Genomic DNA, 6,000 nt, shown 5'->3' with positions numbered 1-6,000 from the left:
CACACAGTATATTGGGGCACACACAGTATATTGGAGCACACACAGTATATTGGGGCACACACAGTATATTGGGGCACACACAGTATATTGGGGCACAAACAGTATATTGGAGCACACACAGTATATTGGGGCACACACAGTATATTGGGGCACACACAGTATATTGGGGCACACACAGTATATTGGGGCACACACAGTATATTGGGGCACACACAGTATATTGGGGCACACACAGTATATTGGGGCACACACAGTATATTGGAGCACACACAGTATATTGGGGCACACACAGTATATTGGAGCACACACAGTATATTGGGGCACACACAGTATATTGGGGCACATAGTGCAGTGGGGGGGGGGGCAGTATCGGTGTTTCGGTGACTTTGGCTCCGTTTCTCACAATTGCAATTTGACAACAAGTGAACAAAACCCCTGACAGGCTGCAAATCACATGACAACCAGCAGGCGGCGACAGATGTGTGAGGACAGCGCAGGGGGTAAATGTGGCGTCTGTGGAGGAGGGAGCGGGGCAACAAGCAAATGTGTTCATAGCAACCGATCACAGCACATAGCAACCGATCACAGCACATAGCAACCAGTGATGGCACATAGCAACCAGTGATGGCACATAGCAACCGATCACAGCACATAGCAACCAGTGATGGCACATAGCAACCAGTGACGGCACATAGCAACCAATCACAGCACATAGCAACCGATCACAGCACATAGCAACCGATCACAGCACATAGCAACCGATCACAGCACATAGCAACCAATCACAGCACATAGCAACCAATCACAGCACATAGCAACCGATCACAGCACATAGCAACCGATCACAGCACATAGCAACCGATCACAGCACATAGCAACCAGTGACGGAACATAGCAACCAATCACAGCACATAGCAACCAATCACAGCACATAGCAACCGATCACAGCACATAGCAACCGATCACAGCACATAGCAACCAGTGATGGCACATAGCAACCGATCACAGCACATAGCAACCAGTGACGGCACATAGCAACCAATCAAAGCACATAGCAACCAATCACAGCACATAGCAACCGATCACAGCACATAGCAACCGATCACAGCACATAGCAACCGATCACAGCACATAGCAACCGATCACAGCACATAGCAACCGATCACAGCACATAGCAACCAATCACAGCACATAGCAACCGATCACAGCACATAGCAACCGATCACAGCACATAGCAACCGATCACAGCACATAGCAACCAATCACAGCACATAGCAACCGATCACAGCACATAGCAACCAATCACAGCACATAGCAACCAATCACAGCACATAGCAACCGATCACAGCACATAGCAACCAGTGATGGCACATAGCAACCGATCACAGCACATAGCAACCAATCACAGCACATAGCAACCAATCACAGCACATAGCAACCAATCATAGCACATAGCAACCAGTGATGGCGCATAGCAACCAATCACAGCACATAGCAACCAGTGACGGCACATAGCAACCGATCACAGCACATAGCAACCAGTGACGGCACATAGCAACCGATCACAGCACATAGCAACCGATCACAGCACATAGCAACCAATCGCAGCACATAGCAACCAGTCACAGCACATAGCAACCAATCGCAGCACATAGCAACCGATCACAGCACATAGCAACCAGTGACGGCACATAGCAACCGATCACAGCACATAGCAACCGATCACAGCACATAGCAACCGATCACAGCACATAGCAACCAGTGACGGCACATAGCAACCGATCACAGCACATAGCAACCAGTGATGGCACATAGCAACCGATCACAGCACATAGCAACCGATCACAGCACATAGCAACCAATCACAGCACATAGCAACCGATCACAGCACATAGCAACCAATCACAGCACATAGCAACCAATCACAGCACATAGCAACCAATCACAGCACATAGCAACCGATCACAGCACATAGCAACCAGTGACGGCACATAGCAACCAATCACAGCACATAGCAACCAGTGACGGCACATAGCAACCAATCACAGCACATAGCAACCGATCACAGCACATAGCAACCGATCACAGCACATAGCAACCAATCACAGCACATAGCAACCAATCACAGCACATAGCAACCAGCACAGCACATAGCAACCGATCACAGCACATAGCAACCGATCACAGCACATAGCAACCAATCACAGCACATAGCAACCGATCACAGCACATAGCAACCAATCACAGCACATAGCAACCAATCACAGCACATAGCAACCAATCACAGCACATAGCAACCAATCACAGCACATAGCAACCGATCACAGCACATAGCAACCGATCACAGCACATAGCAACCAATCACAGCACATAGCAACCGATCACAGCACATAGCAACCAATCACAGCACATAGCAACCAATCACAGCACATAGCAACCAATCACAGCACATAGCAACCAATCACAGCACATAGCAACCGATCACAGCACATAGCAACCAATCACAGCACATAGCAACCAATCACAGCACATAGCAACCAATCACAGCACATAGCAACCAATCACAGCACATAGCAACCAATCACAGCACATAGCAACCAATCACAGCACATAGCAACCGATCACAGCACATAGCAACCAATCACAGCACATAGCAACCAATCACAGCACATAGCAACCAATCACAGCACATAGCAACCGATCACAGCACATAGCAACCGATCACAGCACATAGCAACCGATCACAGCACATAGCAACCAATCACAGCACATAGCAACCAGTCACAGCACATAGCAACCGATCACAGCACATAGCAACCGATCACAGCACATAGCAACCAATCACAGCACATAGCAACCGATCACAGCACATAGCAACCGATCACAGCACATAGCAACCGATCACAGCACATAGCAACCGATCACAGCACATAGCAACCAATCACAGCACATAGCAACCGATCACAGCACATAGCAACCGATCACAGCACATAGCAACCAATCACAGCACATAGCAACCGATCACAGCACATAGCAACCAATCACAGCACATAGCAACCGATCACAGCACATAGCAACCGATCACAGCACATAGCAACCGATCACAGCACATAGCAACCGATCACAGCACATAGCAACCAATCACAGCACATAGCAACCAGCACAGCACATAGCAACCGATCACAGCACATAGCAACCAGTGATGGCACATAGCAACCAATCACAGCACATAGCAACCAATCACAGCACATAGCAACCGATCACAGCACATAGCAACCAGTGATGGCACATAGCAACCAATCACAGCACATAGCAACCAATCACAGCACATAGCAACCGATCACAGCACATAGCAACCAGTGATGGCACATAGCAACCGATCACAGCACATAGCAACCGATCACAGCACATAGCAACCGATCACAGCACATAGCAACCGATCACATCACATAGCAACCGATCACAGCACATAGCAACCGATCACAGCACATAGCAACCGATCACAGCACATAGCAACCGATCACAGCACATAGCAACCGATCACAGCACATAGCAACCAGTCACAGCACATAGCAACCGATCACAGCACATAGCAACCGATCACAGCACATAGCAACCAATCACAGCACATAGCAACCGATCACAGCACATAGCAACCAATCACAGCACATAGCAACCAATCACAGCACATAGCAACCGATCACAGCACATAGCAACCAATCACAGCACATAGCAACCAGTGACGGCACATAGCAACCGATCACAGCACATAGCAACCAGTGATGGCACATAGCAACCGATCACAGCACATAGCAACCGATCACAGCACATAGCAACCAATCACAGCACATAGCAACCAATCACAGCACATAGCAACCAATCACAGCACATAGCAACCAATCACAGCACATAGCAACCAATCACAGCACATAGCAACCAATCATAGCACATAGCAACCGATCACAGCACATAGCAACCAATCACAGCACATAGCAACCGATCACAGCACATAGCAACCAATCATAGCACATAGCAACCGATCACAGCACATAGCAACCAATCACAGCACATAGCAACCGATCACAGCACATAGCAACCAATCACAGCACATAGCAACCGATCACAGCACATAGCAACCGATCACAGCACATAGCAACCGATCACAGCACATAGCAACCAGTGACGGCACATAGCAACCAATCACAGCACATAGCAACCGATCACAGCGCATAGCAACCGATCACAGCACATAGCAACCAATCACAGCACATAGCAACCGATCACAGCACATAGCAACCGATCACAGCACATAGCAACCAGTGACGGCACATAGCAACCAATCACAGCACATAGCAACCGATCACAGCGCATAGCAACCGATCACAGCACATAGCAACCAATCACAGCACATAGCAACCAATCACAGCACATAGCAACCGATCACAGCACATAGCAACCAGTCACAGCACATAGCAACCAATCACAGCACATAGCAACCAGTGACGGCACATAGCAACCGATCACAGCACATAGCAACCGATCACAGCACATAGCAACCGATCACAGCACATAGCAACCAGCACAGCACATAGCAACCAATCACAGCACATAGCAACCGATCACAGCACATAGCAACCAATCACAGCACATAGCAACCGATCACAGCACATAGCAACCAGCACAGCACATAGCAACCGATCACAGCACATAGCAACCAATCACAGCACATAGCAACTGATCACAGCACATAGCAACCAGTGACGGCACATAGCAACCGATCACAGCACATAGCAACCAATCACAGCACATAGCAACCAGCACAGCACATAGCAACCGATCACAGCACATAGCAACCAGCACAGCACATAGCAACCGATCACAGCACATAGCAACCGATCACAGCACATAGCAACCGATCACAGCACATAGCAACCGATCACAGCACATAGCAACCAATCACAGCACATAGCAACCGATCACAGCACATAGCAACCGATCACAGCACATAGCAACCGATCACAGCACATAGCAACCGATCACAGCACATAGCAACCAGTCACAGCACATAGCAACCGATCACAGCACATAGCAACCAATCACAGCACATAGCAACCGATCACAGCACATAGCAACCAGTCACAGCACATAGCAACCGATCACAGCACATAGCAACCAATCACAGCACATAGCAACCAGCACAGCACATAGCAACCGATCACAGCGCATAGCAACCAGCACAGCACATAGCAACCAGCACAGCACATAGCAACCGATCACAGCACATAGCAACCGATCACAGCACATAGCAACCAGCACAGCACATAGCAACCGATCACAGCACATAGCAACCAGCACAGCACATAGCAACCAATCACAGCACATAGCAACCAATCACAGCACATAGCAACCGATCACAGCACATAGCAACCGATCACAGCACATAGCAACCGATCACAGCACATAGCAACCGATCACAGCACATAGCAACCGATCACAGCACATAGCAACCGATCACAGCACATAGCAACCAGTCACAGCACATAGCAACCAATCACAGCACATAGCAACCAATCACAGCACATAGCAACCGATCACAGCACATAGCAACCAATCACAGCACATAGCAACCGATCACAGCACATAGCAACCAGTCACAGCACATAGCAACCGATCACAGCACATAGCAACCAGTCACAGCACATAGCAACCAATCACAGCACATAGCAACCGATCACAGCACATAGCAACCAGTCACAGCACATAGCAACCAGTGACGGCGCATAGCAACCGATCACAGCACATAGCAACCGATCACAGCACATAGCAACCGATCACAGCACATAGCAACCAATCACAGCACATAGCAACCGATCACAGCACATAGCAACCAGTGACGGCACATAGCAACCAGTGATGGCGCATAGCAACCAATCACAGCACATAGCAACCAGCACAGCACATAGCAACTGATCACAGCACATAGCAACCGATCACAGCACA

Source organism: Leptodactylus fuscus, chromosome 2 (assembly GCF_031893055.1).
Source record: "Leptodactylus fuscus isolate aLepFus1 chromosome 2, aLepFus1.hap2, whole genome shotgun sequence".
In the NCBI taxonomy this organism is placed as follows: Eukaryota; Metazoa; Chordata; class Amphibia; order Anura; family Leptodactylidae; genus Leptodactylus; species Leptodactylus fuscus.
This window is presented reverse-complemented; position numbering follows the sequence as displayed.